Source organism: Coffea arabica, chromosome 9c (assembly GCF_036785885.1).
Source record: "Coffea arabica cultivar ET-39 chromosome 9c, Coffea Arabica ET-39 HiFi, whole genome shotgun sequence".
NCBI lineage: Eukaryota > Viridiplantae > Streptophyta > Magnoliopsida > Gentianales > Rubiaceae > Coffea > Coffea arabica.
Genome location: NC_092326.1, coordinates 8,063,746 through 8,084,112, shown reverse-complemented (window position 1 = coordinate 8,084,112; position 20,367 = coordinate 8,063,746). Strand labels below are relative to the sequence as shown.

The 20,367-nt window shown below is 36.6% G+C and overlaps 1 pseudogene; it reads left to right on the top strand.

Moving 5' to 3' along the window:
• Positions 1–9,470: 9,470 nt before the first annotated feature.
• On the top strand, positions 9,471–18,259 carry LOC113708351 (probable leucine-rich repeat receptor-like protein kinase IMK3; annotated as a pseudogene).
• Positions 18,260–20,367: the final 2,108 nt, after the last annotated feature.

The following is a 20,367-nucleotide window of genomic DNA, read 5'->3' as shown; positions in this document are numbered from 1 at the left end:
TATTCAGTTAGTCTAATTTATTATAGAATCATCAATTCTTACAAGAATCAAGAACCTAAATTTAATTAGTAATCTATCAAATTTCAAGTATAAAATTTTATCTAAGTGTAATTATCTAGTTTATTTATGAATTTTAAGTGCAAAAGTTTAATAAGAATGATATTTGCCTTTAAAAGGAATTGTGTAATATATTATTTTTTAAGCCAATTGCATAATTTATAGAGTTTGGGGAATAATAAAAGGTTATTTAAGATTCCATATAAATTTTGTTTTGGAAAAATAAAATAAGAATAAAAGTCTAATATATAATAAAAGAAGGATACAATGACAAACAAATGGATGGTTGGTCCAACGGTGATTGTATTCTACCAACTTGTTGAAGATTTGGTGTTCGAATCTCCTTTCCAGCAACTTAACAAAATTTTTCCATGTGGACTCCTTTCCAGCAACTTCACAAAATTTTTCCATGTGGACCGGGTTCCTCATAAAACTGGCCGGTTTATCGGGTTGACCGGTTGAACCGCTGATCAGTTGAAAAGTCAATGGTTCTAGTGCATAAACGATCTAATTGACAACCCGGCCTGGCTCAAGTGCCGGTTCACCGGGTTGACCGGTTGAACCGCCGGGTCGGGTAAATTTAATAACTATGGTTTGAAGTTCCTCACAAATATCTGAGAATCCACTTGATGTGAACTCCCGATCTAGACAACCAAAACACCATGCTTAGGCAACGGAAATTTGACCCAACTAATCCCTAGAAGTCACGAACAATTTTGATATTATCTCCACCCGTATAGAACGCCACAATCAAGGAGATACTCGATTGATAAGTTCAGGTGAATAACTTGAGAAGATTCTCAAGTATTCAAAGGAAACTCTCTTGCCAAAGAAAAAGTGAAAACTCACTAATTATATGTAATAGCCAAAAACTGATCCTCAAAACAAAGAGGAAGTGGGGCTATTTATAGCCCTTACAAGCATTAACCCTAATCCAAAAGTTGACCAAACTACCCTACATACTTTAAGGAAGATTTTGGGCCTCACTTACTAACAAATGGGCCGCAATTAAACTAGTTTAATTACCTAGACTTTCTAAAGCGAGAAATAACCAAAATCAACGAGGAAAATCAAATAATCCTACGAAACTCAAGTATTCGTGCAATCAACTAGTTTTCACTTGAATCTTCCAATTCCCCATATGCTTGAATGGGCCTTGGTCTTTATATTCTCATCATTCCCCTCCTCTTAAAGGCGATTTGTCCCCAAATCATGACTCTCTTACAAAACAAAAGTGATGAGAGCATGTGTATAGTCACCAAGCAGCTTGCATGTCGCCTTCTTAAGCGAAGAATGATCATGACATCCTTGTGTGGAACAAGGACAACTCGTGGTGGTGGTAGATACATGTTGCGGACAGCAAGATTTTCATGAAAATAGTCACACAAGCGACGTCTCAATCCTATGGATGGATCGTGAGCGGACGCCCGGTGAACCAAGGTTTGGTTGGGTTGCGAGTTGCACGCATCAAGACGTGCAAAAACTGCATCAAAGGCCAATGTAACTCGACTAGTGTTGGTTGGAATTACTTGTCTAGCACTCTCTTCGCAGATCTCTATGGTTGCGGGTATTGCACACTGCAAGATGAAGCATATCTGACTACGAACAACCTGCACAAATGAAAACACGTTAAACACTACAAAGGTGGAACAATCCAGCTCCCAGTGCCCGATGTTGTCCTCAGGTTTAGCGAGCATGATCAATGTTCGCCCTTTCTTTTCCTTGCCTTCTAATCGATCCAACTCCCATTCCCTCTGTAAAACATTTTGGTCCTCTCGAACTTGTGTAGGTGAGAGTGGAACAAGTATGATCCTTGTCCCTTTATGCATGAACGAGTATTTGTTGGAATGACCTTCATAAGTAACCTCGCGATCAAATTGCCAAGGTCTTCCAAGAATAAGATGGGCAGCTTGCATAGGAACCACGTCACACACCAACTCATCCTCATATCTCCCAATGTTAAACTTCACAGAAACCTGCTTGGACACTCGCACTTTGCTGCAATCACTAAACCATTGAAGCTTATATGGTGTAGGGTGATCTTGGACAGGTAGGTGTAACTTCTTGACAAATAAGGCACTGGCGACATTGGTACAACTTCCTCCGTCGATAATCAAGCTACACACTTTTCCGTTAACTAGACATCGGGTATAGAAAATGTTGGTACGCTGCTCTTCTTCATTTATGCGTTGAGCACTCAATGCCAACCTTGTAACAAGGCCTAGTCCAACTGGTTGGTCAGGGGCAATTATCTCTTCTTCCACAACCAATGGTGGCATGCCTTCATACTCATCCTCCTCATCCGTTAGCACTTCACCACTTGGAAGCATGAGCATGGTCCTTCGGTTTGGGCATTGGGACGCGATGTGACCGAAACCTTGACACTTAAAGCACTTAGTGTCGCGGTTTCTAGGTTTAGATGCCCCTAGATCAGCCTTAAATTCGCCCCTTTGGGTCGGTTTTGAAGATGACGAATCAGGCACCCATGCTCCATTCGAAACCCCACTTGCCTTGGCTGACTTTTGCTCGCTCGTGTGGGTAATCTCGCCTTTATACGGTGGAGTTCTCCAATTTCCAGATTGGACGCTGGAGCTTTAGTGGGGAATACCCCTCCTCTTGAGCCTCCTTTCCACCTTCACAGATTTGTCCAATAATTCATCCATGTCAAGATAATGTTGGAGCTCCACAACATCTGCAATTTCAGCGTGTAGTCCTCTCAGGAAACGTGCCATGGTTGCCTCTATATCCTCCCGAACATCAGCCCGTAGCATGGCCATCTCCATCTTCTTGAAGTAATCCTCGACCGTCATACTACCTTGGGTGAGAGTTTGCAATTTATGGTGCAAATTTCTGTGGTAATACGCTGGTATGAAGCGCTTCCTCATGATCCTTTTGAGTTCTTCCCAAGTGTGAATGAGTGGTTCTTCATGTCTCCTTTGTCTGGTGCGAATCTGATCCCACCAAACGGCTGCGTATTCAGTGAACTCAATGGTTGCCAACTTTACTTTTTGGGACTCTGAGTAGTAGTTGCAGTCAAAGAGCATCTCAATCTTCCTCTCCCATTCCAAATATGCTTCAGGGTCCGACTTGCCTGGGAAGGTAGAAATTTTGAGCTTGATTCCCTTTAGTTCATCATCCCCTTGATTAGGGAAGCGTTTATAATTTCGGAATCGGTTTCCATCTGCCATGTCCTCCTCATTGTTCGAATCACCTAACTCCTCCACGTATGGTTGTCTCTTGGAGGCATTCTTGCCTAGGGTTGATTGCTCCACCTTATCCTCCAGTGTATCAATTCTCTGAGCCATGCGATCAATGGCGCCTGTTAATGCTTCAAGAACATGTTTCATGTCATAAGAGTCACTTGTCGCATAAGTTTGAGACATGTTTATAGAGTACCTGCAAGGCTCAACAAATAGTTAGTAGAAACTGCCTCACTCACTCCCTTAGTGTATCACTCACCCTCGTGTATGTCACTCAAAGCGCTCCAATGGACTTACCAGACACCTTTACCTGTTGGGTTAGGTAGTTTGAGAAATGCTGCTCAAGTCCAAATAATTGTCACCAACTTCTTCCTCAAGAGTAATCACGGAGATGTAGGAGAAAGTGTAGGGAAGTGTTCCTAAAAGTTAGGAGAAAATATAGGAGAAAGTGTAGGAGAGTGTTCCTAAAATTTAGGAAGAGAATATAGGAGAGTTTCCTAAAGTGGATAAGAGAATATAGGAAATGTCCTAAAAATGTATGAGAGAATTTAGGAAAGTTTCCTAAAAATAGATGGGAGACTTTAGGATAGTTTCCAAAAGAAATGGATGAGAGAGTTTAGGAAAGTTTCCTAAAAAGGTAGCAGAGAGAGTGTCCAAATGAGTACAAAAAGTTATCCAAGTGCTTTATTTAGTTTTCTAATTGATTTTGGAAACAAGTTAGTTTTTTGGAAACCCTTTGAAAATCCTTTTCCTCTTGAACAACTTTTGGTAACCTTCTTGAAACAACCTTTGGTAATCTTCTTGAAACAACTTTTGGTAACTTCCAAATTCTACTCTAAGAAAGATTGCACAAATCAGATTTGGTTCCCTATTCAAAACAATTCGGTTGCCACTTTCTTTCCTTTCCTTTTTTTTTTTTGCCAACCGATTCCTCTTTTCTTTCTTTTTCTTTTCGTTTTTGTTTTCTGTGTTTTTTTTTTTACTACAACTGTCAACCACAACACAAAATAAGGAAGTCCACAAATAATAACTACCAAAATCTTTCAAGAACTTTCAAGGAAGTTGTCAGGAACTTCAGAAATTTCAAGATTGTGATCAAGAATGCAAGAAACTCAAGATTATTGTAAGTTCTCTTCAAGATTCACAAAATTCCAACAAGTTTTGCCAAAATCCAGATTTGAAAACCAAGTAAACAAGTTGGATAACACAAACAACAAGGCTGGACAGATTTGTATTCGGATGAATAGTAACTATGAACAGTGTCGGTAAACAGTAACGGTGAACAGTGTTGGTGTGAATAGTACCGGTGAACAGTACCAGTGAACAGTGACTCTTTTTTTTTTTTTTTTGTTCTAAACAAACGAACAGATTGGGATAAACATATATGACTCGAAATACACAAAAAAAAAAAAGATATAACCTGGTGGTTGTCGACTAGCTCTGGTACCAACTGATGTGAACCCCCGATCTAGACAACCAAAACATCATGGCTTAGGCAGGTGAAATTTGACCCAACTAATCCCTAGAAGTCATGAACAATTTTGATATTATCTCAACCCGTCACTACTCGAATTAACGAACCAAATTGGAGGTAGTAGAACGCCACAATCAAGGAGATACTCGATTGATAAGTTCAGGTGAATAACTTGAGAAGATTCTCAAGTATTCAAAGGAAACTCTCTTGCCAAAGAGAAAGTGAAAACTCACTAATTGTATTTAATAGCCAAAAACTGATCCTCAAAACAAAAAGGAAGTGGGGCTATTTATAGCCCTTACAAGCATTAACCCTAATCCAAAAGTTGACCAAACTACCCTACATACTTTAAGGAAGATTTTGGGCCTCACTTACTAACAAATGGGCCGCAATTGAACTAACTTAATTACCTAGACTTTCTAAAGCGAGAAATAACCAAAATCAACGAGAAAAATCAAATAATCCTACGAAACTCAAGTATTCATGCAATCAACTAGTCTTCACTTGAATCTTCCAATACCCCATGTGCTTGAATGGGCCTTGGTCTTTATATTCTCATCACCACTTCACAGCCTTCTAATGTACTTTTTTCAGGACAAGACATAAATCGGCTAACCACACTCACTGCTTGTGCAATATCTAAATGAGTACAAACCATTGCATACATAATGCTGCCGACTACACTGGAATAAGGAATCCATGTTATATTCTCCTCCTCTTCAACTGATTGTGGTGACTGAGCAACAGATAGTCGAAAATGACTAGTAAGAGGAGTGGTCATAGGTTTAGCATCTTTCATGTCAAGCTTTTCCAAGACTTTTTCAAGGTAATTTTCTTAGGTCAAGAATAACTTTTCAACTCCTTGGCCTCTCTTGATCTCCATGTCAAGAATTTTCTTATCTGCTCCCAAATGTTTCATTTTAAATTCACTACTTAATTGTAACTTCAAAGTGTGAATTTCTGACAAATTTTTGGCAGTAATGAGCATGTCGTCAACATAAAGTAACAAATAAATGAATGAACCATTATCTAACTTATGAAAGGAAACACAACTATCATACACGCTCCTTGAATAACTATGATCCAACATAAAAGAATCCAACCTCTTATACCACTGTATTGGAAACTGTTTCAATCCATATAAGGATCTCTTTAACAAATAAACATGGTCTTCCTTTTCTTCAACTTCAAATCTCTGAGCTTGTTTCATATAAATTTTCTCTTCAAGTTCACCATATAAGAAAACTGTCTTAATATCAAACTACTCCAACTCCAAATTATACATGGCAACTAAAGCAAGCAAAATACGAATAGAACTATGCTTAACAACAGGTGAAAATTTTTTTTATTAAAATCAACAACTTATACCTGACTATAGTCCTTTGCAACTAAACGTGCTTTGTACGTTGTATCTTCGACCCCTAGAATACATTTTTTCTTCTTGAAGACCTATTTACTTTTAACAATTTTCTTATCTAAAGGTGACTTCACAAGAACCAAGTTCCATTTCGATGGAGAAACTCAATTTCTTCTTTCATTGTAATCAATCACTTAGCAAAATCATCACAAGAAACTACATCTGAATTGGTAGTAGGTTCACCAACTACATCAATTTTTTTTGCAACAAACAAAGCATGTGCAATCAAATTTGCATATCTTTGTGGTGGTCAAATATCCCTCCTTGATCTATCTTTGGCAATAGAATATTCTTTCTTTTCTAAATTATTTTTATCAGTAGATTCATATGCATCTACTGACACTTGTTGAATAGAAGGACTAGAACTACCAATCTCAAACTCCACCTGCTTCTACATATTATCATCTGTTTGACAAGAACTTGAAGACTCATTCTTAGAAGATAACATACAGAATTCATCAAAAGTAACATCTCTACCGATTATAAATTTTAAAAATTTGGGATCAGGACATCATAATCTGTATCCTTTTACCCCAGAAGCATACCCAAGAAAAATACACTTTTTAGTTCGAAACTCTAATTTTTCATCATTTACATGCATGTATGCTGAACACCCAAAAATTTTTAAATCAGAATTATTAGCAGGAATACTTGACCAATTTTTCTCAGGAGTTTTGAAATTAAGAGTAGCAGAAAGAGCACGGTTAATAATATAACAAGCCATAGAAATCGTTTCTGCCCAAAAATCCTTTGTCAACCCTACATTAGAGATCATGCACCTTGCTCTCGTCAAAAGCATTCTATTCAAACATTTGGCCATACCATTTTGTTGAGGCGTTATCCTGATAGTGCGATATTGAACAATTCCTTCATTCTTGTAAAATTTATCAAATTCTCTTTCACAAAATTTCATGCCATTATCTGTTCTAAGTTACTTGATTTGTTTACCTATCAGTTTCTCAATCAAAAAATTTCATTGCTTGAAAGTAAAGTAAACGTCATTCTTATGTTCAAGAAAATAAACTCAAACTTTTCTTGAATAATTATCAATAAAAGTTAACATATACCTAGTACTACCCTTAGACGAAACACGAGATAGACCCCATAAATCTGAATGAATATAATCAAGAGTATCTTTCGTCTTATGGATTACTGGAGAACTGAAACTAACTCGTTTTTGCTTTTCAAAGACACAATGTTCACAGAATTTTAATAACCTAGTATTTTGAACCCAAAGAAACCCCTTTTTACTTAGTATGCCCAAACCTTTTTCGCTCATATGTCCCAAACGCATATGCCATAATTTGGTGATGTCAGAATTAGATAAAGATGATGATGATGAAACTGCAGACGAGTTTGTAATATTAGATTCTTGCAAAATATATAAACTACCAACCTTACAAGTTTTCATTACAGTGAGAGCACCTTTAGAAACTTTCATAACGCCAGTTTTAGTTGTGTATTTGCACCCAAGAGCCTCTAGGTGCCCAAAGAGATGAGATTCTTTTTCAAATCAGAAACATGTCTAACATTAGTGAGCATCCTTACAATACCATCATACATTTTAATTCGGATTGTACCCTTACATTATTGCCCATCAAAACAATTCCACCATTACAAGATTTATAACTGAAAAATAAATCTCTATTGGGACACATGTGATAAGAGCATCCCGAATCTGAAATTCATTTATTTTTAGACCTTGTCCTGTCATCAATTACAAAGAAAATATTTCCTTCATTCTTATCAGTTGCAACACCAGTGTCAGCAGTCTCAATATTTTTCTCACCAGGTTTTTTCTTTTGTGTCAATCTATTTTTCAATTTAAAATAATTTGCCTTAATATACCCAATTTTATGACAATAATTGTACTTCAAATTTCTATGTCTACATTTAGATCTACATTTAGATCTACTACTGTCAAATTCTCTTTGCTCAGTTCTACCTAAACAACCATACCTTCCGCTTGACTTTCACTAAATTCCCTAGTAATATACCTGTCTATATGCTCCTTAGATTTTATTGTAGATTTAATTTTTTGATACGAAATTGTTTATTTTTCATAAATCATAGTATTGCGAAAATATTTAAAAGATTGGGGAAGGAAACACAAAAATAATAAAGTCTGATTCTCGCCATCAATTTTCAAATCTATATTCTCCAAATCCATAATAATGGAATCAAATTTATCAAAATGTGAGAGTATAGATGTGCCTTCAGTCATGCGAAGCAAATACAGACTTTGCTTTAAATATAGTTGATTTTCAACTGTTTTCTTCATATACAAGATCTTAAATTTATCCCACATAGCATTTGCCGAAGTCTAGGTGGCTACCTCCCCCAAAATCTCATCAGAGAGATTTAAAATAATACTGGACCTTGCTTTCCTATCTATCTTAGCAACATTTGCATCTATCACACCCTCTGGCTTTTTCTCAATTCCCTATATCGTTATATCAATTCCATCTTAAACCAAAATGGACCCATTTAAGTTGCCACATCCCAAAGTTGACATTTCTATCGAATTTCTCGACAACAGTCGTTGTTATCGTCATTGTTGCCACAAAATTCAAAGCCTTTGAAGAAACTCTGATACCAATTTGTTAGGTTTGAGCCCAGAAAATTAACGAAAGGATTTTTAACAACTCCAAAAGATAAATAATAAAGCAAAAATAAATAAAATAGGAACACAGAAATTTATGTGATTCGGTCAAATTAACATACATCCACGAGCGGAGAAGGTGGAATATTTGACTATGAAAAAGAGAGTACAAAAATGTTTTAAGAAAGTGTTCTCAAGTCCAAAATACCTAATACTTAAAATACAAGAGAACTCAAAATATTTTACTAAATAAAAAGGCTTAATAACCCAAAGGTCCAAATAGCCAACTAAAACTCTCTTGGTTTGGTGTATTTAATCCCATCACAGGCCCATTATATTTATAAGCAACTAAGGGAAAGACTCCCTTATATGAAAGGCGATATGGAACATAGCCACTTTAACAAAGAAAACATCACTAAAGTTCAAAAAGCCCTTTTTAACATTTATGAGGAGTATGCTTTTATAACTACTAATGGAGTTAAAAAAGGAAATGATTCACCTGGAGGTCCGTCTAGTGGCCAATAGAAAACTTGGTTAATTGTTAAACTTTAGGGTGGTTTTGATGAATACTATGAAGAAGTTGAAACCAGTGATCCTCACAAGTCTGAATTGGTGGATTATTTGGATAAGCCTTACCTAAAAAGTGGAGAAGATCCTATAGACTTTGACTGCTTAGATTGGTGAAAATGCAACAAGGTCGCATATCTTGTATTGTCTCAAATGGCTAGTCATACATTGGCCATTCCTATGATTACAATAGCCTTGGAGGCTACATTCAATGCCGGAACTAGAGTCATTGATCCCTATTATTCTTGCTTATCTCTGGATACAGTTCAAGTCATAATGTATGTTAGGGGTTGGTGTAGAATTATGTATAATGTCAAAAAGAAAATCAAGGTAAGTCTAGCTTTCATTTTATCTTCACAAATTAATGGTTTTAATTGTCTATTGTATTGTTTTTCAATGTCTTCTTTTTTGATATTGTAACAATGCAAAACCATTAAAGAAATTGAACTCCCAAAAATATAAGTGCATGAAATTGGATCATGTCTTAACTTATGCTATTTTATTCTTCTTAATTAATTTACTTTAATATTTTTTCTATATTTATTAATTTTATGCACGATTATATTTGTTGATAAGACTTTCTTGTGTGGCAGTTGTGGCAAATTTGACTAATTAGTGGAAGAATATTCGAGTCAATACCATCCAATTGTGCCTTGTTGAACAATATTTTTCTTATATTAGTTAACTAAAATGTGCTCACTGAATTTGGCTGGCTGATATCATTAGTTGAATATGTCAGCATAATATTTTTCTTATTTTTCTTGTTTTGTGTGCCCATTGAATTTGATTAGCTGGTAGCCTTGCACTCTCCTAATATACTTACTATTTCTAGTTTATATTGTAGACTGTGGAAACTAGAATGCAACTTTCTTTGTTAGAGTTTCAGCCATTATTGTTGCTTTGGCTTTGCTATAAGCTTGCTAGTTTTAGGATGCATTATGCTTGTATGTTATTGGCGCATGGCGTGTTGGAATGGATTTTATGCTGGATGAGTTTCTTGGAATGGTTTGGATTTGCTGGAAATGGTTTGGTTAGCAGTTCGTTTGATTCTGGTAACAGGGGCAGATTTTTCAAGCTTGCTCTTGAGCTCAAGCTCGAGTACTCGACCTCGAATAGGCTTGCGAAAAATTTGAGCCCATTTGAGTCGAACTCGAGCATATATGACACTCCAATGAATCAAGTTCAAGCATATGTTCTATGACTCACTTGAGCTCAAGGTTGAGTAGCATTTACAAGTATCAAGTTTAAACTTGAGTACGGTGTTATTCGAGTTTGACTCGACTCGTATGTAGTCAAAAATAGCCAAAAAAACAACGTTAACCAAAACTAACAAAATGTAACTTGAGTCGTGTTTAAAAACACTATCCTAAGAAACTATTTCATGAAGTTGAAATGTTTCCCCAAGATTAAACAAGCCTTCTTCTTGTTTATAACAAGAAAGATCAGAACTTTAGCAAGTGTCAGCTAAATCTAGCAGAGAAGGAAAGAAGAAGAAGAAGAAAAACAGAGGAAGAAAGCTGTCAAGATATACCTTCTGTCAACTGTTGGTGGTGTCTGCAAAGTGGAAGCATAGCTGCTATTTATAGGTAATAGAAAGCGTACGTTGGTGAAAAATAATATCTAATAACATAAAAAACATGGCTAATTTTTAGTGTAACTAAAAGTAACATTGGAAAATAATATATGATAACATAAAGTGTGTGTAACTAAAAGTAACGTTTAACTTATGGTAACAGATGGTAATATTAAAAGGGAATGTTAGGAAACGTACTAGTCTTTCGTAACCGATGAAATAAATAATGTTAAAGGTGAATGTTACGTAACGCACCAGACTTTCGGTTACAATAAAAATTTATCTTCTTAGGGAAGAGTGAATTTTTTATTGTAAAATCAATAAAACTCACTTGGGCCGTGTTTAACCCACGCGCAGGAGGGGAAAATCTGTTAATTTGTATTGAAACAGCCCAACTCAGCTTCCCTCTCATGCGCGCGAGTCCACACTAGTTACCAACTTAACATAAGCCCAATAACAGACTACACATTATAAATGATGAGAAATTCTTTTAGTTTTCTAATGTGGGATAAGATCTTTTGAAATATCCCTTTTATTTACAACAATCTCCTTCCTATTTCAAAAATTTTGGTCAAAGTAAAAGAAATAGTCTGTTGGATTTATTTGGGTAAAACGTAATTAGTTCCGTATCTTTTGGACTATGAACCAAACTTAGTTTGACAAAACATGACCTACAAAATTATTAGTAAAATATGAATTTCTATGAACCAATAACTCTTGATGTATGACAGAGATTATATCAATCACACTATAACCCATAACTTGTTGTTATCGCAATTTTGTGCTTTTAGGTCGTGCGGCTTCCTGGTTATTCATGAGAGGTCTAAAGATTTGGCCAATAAATCTTATAGGAGCGGCCTCACTCCACTCTCATATAGGTGAATTCATCATGTGTATATTGCTTTAAATACACCTCCCTAAGAGGATATGAATTCATTAAGAGTTTTAAATCATCATCACAATTATTAGCAATCAAAGCACTTATCTCTGGAGGGACTTAGATTTGAAGTGTTTTACGCTCAATATTGACCTGTTATTACCCATATGAACCTACTTCATGAGATTACCAATCACATAGGTTGGGTTATTGTCTCTATTGATAACTTGTTGGCCTTAGTCCAATTTCCCTTGTAGTTTGAAAATTAATTTCCTTCCTATAGGTTTAGTCAGAGGATCGGCCAAATTCAACTCTGACTTCACAAAATTAATAGAATAATTTCATCTTTAAGCAGTTGCTTGACGACATATTGTCTTAGTTTCATGTGTTGACTTTTATAATTATAAGATTTATTTTTAGCAATAGTAATTGCTGCTTAACAATCACAGTGTATGGACACATGAGGCAACAGATCCTTAGTCATAAGAATACTGATTAAGAAGTTTCTTAACCAATCAGCCTCAGAACCAGTCAAGTCTAGAGTTATAAACTCTGATTCCATAGTTGATCTAGCAATGATTGTCTATCTAGTGACTTCCATGCTACTGCACCACCACCAAGAGTTAATACATAACCACTAGTGGATTTTGTCTCATTTGAATTCGAGATTCAATTAGCATCACTGTACCCTTCTAATACAGTGAGAAATCCACGATATAAGACAGCATAATTTATGGTACCTCTCAAATATTTCATTAGTCTGACTAATGCAAACCAATGCTCACTATTAGGATTGTGAGTGTACCTGCTTAGTCGACACACAGCATAAGCTATGTCAAGTCTTGTAAAATTTATCAAATGCATCAGACTTCCAATAATCTGAGCATATTTAGACTAAGCAATTAGGTCACCATTATTCTTCTTTAATTAAGTGTTAGCATCATAAGGAGTACTTAAAAGTGTCACATCATAATTTTCAAACTTTCTAATAAGTCTTTCTGTATAATGTTCTTGTGACAACATTATACCATCATCTCTTCTTGTGATTTTAACACCCAATATCATTTTCATTTCACCCAAATCTTTCATATCAAACTTAGAGAATAAGAAATATTTAGTACTATTGACAATATCTATACTTGTACTAAATATAAGCATGTCATCCATATATAGGCTAATTATCACATATTGATTATTCACAACTTTAGTAAATACACATTTATCCACTTCTTCAGACGAAAACCCATCTTTCATTAATATTTGATCAAATTTCTGATGGCACTATTTAGGAACTTGTTTTAGACCATAAAGAGATTTGATTAATTTACACACTTTATTTTCTTGTCCAGATTCAGCACATCCTTCAGGTTGCAACATTTAAATTTCTTTTTCTAAATCACCATTTAAAAAAGCTGTTTTAACATCCATTTGATAAACAACAAATTTGTGAATAGAATCTAAGGCAAATAAAACACGAATAAAAGAAATTCTTATTATTGGTACAAATGTGTCAAAATAGTCAACATTTTATTTTTGAGAAAATGCTTTTGCTACTAAACGAGCTTTTATATTTTTCTATAGAACCATCAAAATTATATTTTCTTTTAAAAATTCATTTACAGCCAATAGGTTTGGCACCAGGAGGCAAATCTACCAAAGTCCATGTTTTATTTTTCACAATTGAATCAATTTCAAATTTAATTGCTTCTTTCAAAAACTTGCAATTAAAAGAAGAAATTGCATCAGAATAAGTTAAAGGATTATTGTCAATAATAAAGGTTTGAAAATCATTTCCATAAGAAAATTTTTTCCTTGGCTTTTTACTCCTTCTCAATTCCTCATTAGAGGTTATTTCTTTATTTCTTTCAACGGGTGCATGAAAAATTTTATTGGACAGTGAGAAAAAATATGTTCATAAAATTCAGCATTTTTTGTCTCAATAATTGTATTACAATTAAGTATATCACTTCTTAAAACAAGAAATCTATATGCAGCACTATGTTCAGCATATTCAATAAACATACAATCAGGAGTTTTAGAATCTAATTTTCTTTTCTTATGTTCAGGTAATAACACTTTAGCAAGACATCCCCATATTATTAAATATTTTAAATTTGGTTTATAATTTTTTCATAATTCATAAGGTGTTTTACTAGTTTATTTATGTGAAATTCTATTTTATAGATGACATGTAGATAATATAACTTCTCTGTGACGCCCCCACTTTTCCCTGAGGTGAACCAAATGATATCCGCGGGACGTCTGCCCAATTCTCGTCAGGACTCACTACAATCCACAATTCAAAAGTTCAGAATATTTCAAATAACTTCAATACATAATTAAAGTACTCCAAAATATCTAACACATACAATTAACCAGCTCTCAAGCTTAATACAACCCAAAAGAATATTTACTACAGCCATCTGCTGTAATACAACTTAAAATCTTTAAAAGAAAAGCAATATAGTACTATTCACGAGCACTCTTGGTCTCAAACCCTGTTAAGGAAAATAAAAACGTGGAATGAGCTACACAGCCCAATGAGGTTCCAAGACACTCTAGCAGTTCTAATAAATCAAGTAATTGAGCATACTGCATGTATGGTTCAGGGTTGCACGTTGACATATGAACATGAGACAATTATTATTCTACGGGTAATTTGAGCATATCACAGGTATAGCACATTTGCATGAAACGGTTATCATTATGTAAAATAAACACACATTGAAGGATACGGTGTTCCAATGGAACTATGTCGGTCAACTGCACCTTATAACTTTCGGATCCCCTCGGTTTGTCTGGCCATCACCTTATCCCTCCAGTGGTAATACTCGAGTATACCGAAACGGTGGCCCAAGATTCCAACCTACCTGACCGAGTCCAGTCCTGGGTCGAGTAGGTCAGCAACCAAGGGCAGGGCCCAAGTTCAGCTTAGAGTTTACAACATGCACAAGTAATCAAATAATTTGGCGAACGGTAAAAATTTATTCTTTTGGTAGGTCGAGTGAGATAAAAAGTACACACTCGTCTTAAAATGGTGGATAATTTCTTATGAGCAATTACTAGCAACAATTAACACATAAACACGTAAATAATATTTGATAATTTCATGTGAACATGTAATTTACGGTAATCAAGTAATCAAGTACCAGATAATCAAGTAGATAGGAAAACGGTAAGTAAGGTAAACGGTTAACGGTAGTAATCACGGTTAGTTGGTAGACATTAGTCATTTTAATAGATCGCCATTGGCCGTTTCTCACTTTTACTACTTAAGAGTCGTGGAAGTTCACTCCAACCAACTTATGCAGTCATAGCATAATTAATCATTGCAACACTTCATGTAAATATGCATTTCAAATATTTCATGTCGAGTAATTCAAGTATACCTTACTTAAATATGCATGAGTGTGGTAAATACTTGACATGTAGCATTTAACACTTAATGATCATGGAATAAGCATGTTATAGACTTATTCAAATTTTGTACTCCTATATGGAACACTCACCTATTCAAAACAAGTGAGTAAGTACTCAAACAAGTGTTTAGGCGTCCACTTCGAGTTTCTCTTGAAGATCCCCTTGAGCGCCTGAGCAAATAACCATCAATTATTATACACTAGCACTTAGAACCCCTACTTATTAAAGAATGTTGTACTAGTGTACAATCTAAGGAGAATTCATGAATTGTGTCTTAATTATTTATAATCGAGGCTCGGAAGTGGGTTTCAAAAATACAAGAGAAATCTGATTTTCGCCTTTGAAATCAAATGTAAAACGGTCTAGCAATATCGGAGGAAAATGGAGAGTTTGAAACCTTCAATTTCCTTTAAGTTCGAAAATTTTAGATTCGGCAAGCAAACTTTGAAAAATCAGATCTCACTCTCTATGAGTCCAAAATTGGAAAACTTGATACCATTAGAAACTACTTCCAAAGTACTGAAAGTTTCTAGAAGACACTTTTCCATGATTCCAAATGGAAGATATTCAAAATTTGTCTCAAACTTGTTGTTTTGGCTTGCGAGACAGTTTCGGGGTTGGTTTTCGGCAAAGTTTGGAAATTCGAAAAAATTCACACAATGTGAACCAACCTCTGAAATTTGGAACTCAATTAGAGTCATAAACAAAGTTTAAAACAAAACAAGCAGAACAAGAATCGGAGTTTTGAGCACCAAGATATAATAGCTCAAAGTTGCTGAAAAATCGAAACTTTTAAGCAATTTCCAGGTTCAAATCACAAATTTTGGGACTTTAGTTAAGCATTGAAATGGACTCGGAGTAACACCGAATTTGGTAGTATTACACTACCTTATAATCGTCTACCAAATTTCATAGGAAAATTCATTCGGGAAGTTGGTTAACGAAACCACTAAAGTCCTAAGAAATTCCAAGGCAAATCTGCCTCGGACTTCTGTTTTTCCGTTTTCAAGCATTTGTGTGGCGCCCCCGCTTTTCCCAAGGGCGAACCCTAGGGTATCGGCGGGACGCCTGTCTAGCTCGCGCCATAACTCGAAACACAAAGCTAATAAAATTATAATAAATCAAAGAGTACTATTTATAATATATAGGGTAAAATACACGGAACCCCCCTATCGTTTCGCAAAAAGACACATTACCCCCTATCATTTAGAAACATACACATAAACACCATAAATTTCATAACTAAAGTGGAAATTGACTTCTTAAGCGGCTGAGTTATCAGCTGCAGGTCGAATACCCAAAATACCCTCGTTTATAATAGAGAGGGAGAGAGAATCAAGAACTGACTCTCTCTCGTTCATCCTGTGTGAGAAAAAAAACCCTAAAACAAGGGATTTGTATACTAAATTGTTGCTGAAATAACATGAATCTGAGTTGAAAACGGCGTGGCTGCCTTTCGGACATGAATTGGTTGATCTTAAAGGGTTCCTGAGAAGCTGGAACGACAGTGGTATTGGAGCTTGTTCCGGTGGCTGGCCGGGATTAAATGTGCTCGGCGACTAGTAATTGCAATCCAGCTTCCCTGGAAAGGTCTAGGTAGTCGAGTAACTGAAAAAATTGGGCAGCTTCAAGCTCTCAGAAAGCTTAGCCTCCACGATAATGCAATTGGTGGTGCAATTCCTTCCTCGTTGGGGCTTTTGCCTAACCTCAGAGGTGTTCAATTATTGAATAATCGGTTTTTCGGTTCAATCCCACCTACACTTGGTTTGAGTCCCCTTCTTCAATCACTAGATTTCTGTAACAACTCCCTCTCTGGAACTATTCCAGCTACTCTTGCCAATTCAACCAGGCTCTTTAGGCTTAATTTTAGCTACAACTCTTTGTCTGGTTCAATTCCCACCAGCCTTACTCAATCGCAATCGCTGATTTTTCTTGCTCTAGAGCACAACAATCTCTCTGGTTCCATTCCTGACTCTTGGGGTGGAAATGTGAAGGCCTCTATCAACTTCAGTCCCTGACACTTGGTCACAATTCATTTTCTGGGACAATTCCAGCTTCTCTTGGCAACTTAAGTGAGCTCCAAGAGATTTCACTCAATCATAACAACATGGCTGGATTGATACCCAATGAAATTGGAAGACTATCTAGGCTTAGAACACTAGATTTCTCATATAATGCACTCAATGGGAGCTTACCTGCCGCTCTTTCCAATTTATCAAACCTTGTAGTTTTGAACTTGGAAAGCAACCATCTTGACCACCAAATTCCTGCAGTTGTAAACAAACTACAGAAACTATCTGTTCTCAACTTGAGAAATAACCAATTTGTGGTCCTATTCCAGCAATAGTTGGGAACATTTCTTTCCTGACACAAGTTGATTTATCTCAAAACAAGTTTAGTGGAGAGATTCCAGCATCTATAGGTGATTTACCTAATCTTAGTTCCTTTAATGTGTCTTACAACAATCTGTCCGGTCCTGTTCCAACTAAGCTTGCTCAAAAGTTCAATGCAAGCGCCTTCGTGGGCAATCTTGAGCTATGCGGATACAGTGCATTAACCCAATGTCCAATACCACCCTCTCCGGGCCCATCAACTCCACCAGAATCTCCAGCAAAGAAACATCACAGACTGAGCACCAAAGACATTATTCTCATCGCAGCTGGGACTCTCCTCATCTCCAGAGAAAAAGGCACTCCTCCAACTGCAGGTGAAGTTGGAAAGATTGTCCACTTTGATGGACCCATGGTTTTTACAGCAGACGATCTGTTGTGTGCCACAGCAGAGATCCTGGGTAAGAGCACTTATGGAACAGTATATAAGGCAACATTGGAGGATGGCAGTGTTGCTGCAGTGAAGAGATTGAGAGAGAAGATTGCAAAAGGACAAAGGGAATTTGAAACTGAGGTTAATATAATGGGGAAGATCAGGCATCCAAACCTTTTAGCGATGAGGGCTTATTATTTAGGTCCGAATGGTGAAAGCTTCTCCTTAGATCTTCTCCCTTTTTCCTTTCACTCTTTGATAGCTTCAAATCTCTTCTCCCCTGATATGTCACTTCAATATAGCAACTGAAGGGTAGCTTGGGAATGAAACTCAAGATATTTTCAAAAGAATCTCGCATACCCGTCATCAGTAGGTCGTTCAGCCGGTTATAGGTCTATTTCTACTTTAGTTATGAAGTTTAGGGTGTTTATGTGTATGTTTCTAAACGATAGGGGGGTAATGTGTCTTTTCTTGAAACCATATGGGGGTTTCGTGTATTTTACCCTAATATATACAATCGCCAAAAGTTCTATTTACATCTTCAAAAGTATCTGGTCAAACCACTATACTACAGTGTGATAACAACCAGCAGGAAGTAGACCCTAAGGAGGGTCCTTATACAAACCACCAAAACAAAAACATACATCTTAATTGTCCAACTATTATAAGCAGACCTAACTATACTAGTGAATATGCCCAGGCGTTCCCCGTGTCGTCCCCTGCAAAGGAAAACAAAGGAAACGGGGTAAGCTATATGCTTAGTAAGTAAACAGGGGTAAAATCATAAATTTCACAGTTAGATAAACAACTATTTCACAAAAGTGTCAAGTCAAGTGCAAAAGTAACAATACAAAGGAAGGATATAGGTTGGCTCCAAAGCCAAGTCGTTTGCCATGCGTGACCTCCTGCCGACACTCCGTCGATCATAAACAAGGTCCGTAAAACTCCACTTGTACTCCCACCTAACACCTTATCACCCTCACTGACCAGTCACCTCACAAACTTGCTCAAGCCAACGAAATTGAGCTTGGTTCACAAGTTCGGTTCACAAACTTGATTCACATGCTCGGTGAACCGGATTCACAAATTTGGTGACGTCAGACTAAGCTGGACTGACTTCGACCAAGCCCTAACCGGCTCGAATAGCCCATCTAGGTCTTGAGATCGACCTCAAACTCACAAACTTCACAAAATTACCCAATAGTCACCCCGAGCTACAAGCTCGAGGGTTTTAGTTCCAAAATGGTTCATATACATATGCCATGTACAAATACGTGAGCAAATTAGGGTTTAGGTCCCTCGCCTAGGTACCCTTTTCATACAAATCATAACACATAAGCAACTAACGCATAAAAATGGCCTGAATACTTACTCAAAATACAAAAGTAGTACAAGAGCAGAAATCACTTTGTGCGTGTTAGCTAGTAGGCCCCACCAGCTCCGCCTAATTCACCACGATCTGAAATAGAGGATTGTATCTCATTATATCACAAACAGCCACTAACATGCCCAAAACAAGAAAAACGGCAAAATCGGCACATGCAAATGCTGAAACAGCAAAATGGACACACGCGCGTGCGCGGAACGGCAAACGGAAACGGCCAAAACTGTCATCTCAAACCGTTTTGATCAAAAGTTAGGCTAGGAATATCGGATCAAGGTGGGTGAGACACCGTTTCAAAGCTACGAGGAAGGGCTACAACTTTTATTCAGACATCTAGATCCAGATCTCAATAGGTATTGTTCAAAAAGAAACAAAATAGTTCCAGCCATTTCATTTCGGTTTATCAAACAGGCCCTGTTTGGAAGACCGTAACTCACGGCTCAGAAATCGGAATGAAGAAATTCCAGAGGCATTAGAAAGCTCATCCATAAGGCTATAACGTTCATGTTTGGACTAAAAATTGAATCAATACAGAGCATGGAGGAAAATGGGTCCAAACATTCCTGTCAGAACTGTCCAAATTGGAAGGCAGTTCTGACAACCGATCTTGTTTTGGTCATAATTGAAGCTACGGGACTCGGATTTGGATGAACTTTATACCGTTTCGAAGCTAAGACCAAGATATACATTTCTTATGAAGAGGTCAATACTCAGTTTGTACGTTATCAAAACGGACAGAACCTGGTCAGAGGCTAAAACAAGAAACGCGGCAGAATTCTGAGTTTAGAATAGATGCGACTATTTTGGCCATAACTCAGGTTACACTAATCCGTTTGACCTGAAATTTTGCAGGCATATTCAGAACATAAAAGGCTACAGCTTTCATGTTTTGAGAAACCTCTGAATCAGCACGTAGCATCAAGAAAAATGGAGCTTAAGTTCAGGTTCTGGGCTGCCCTGTTTGGGGTTTTAAACAGTTCCGCACAACGCAAACGCATGGTTCGATTTCGTGGTTCTCATGCAAGTTTTCTAA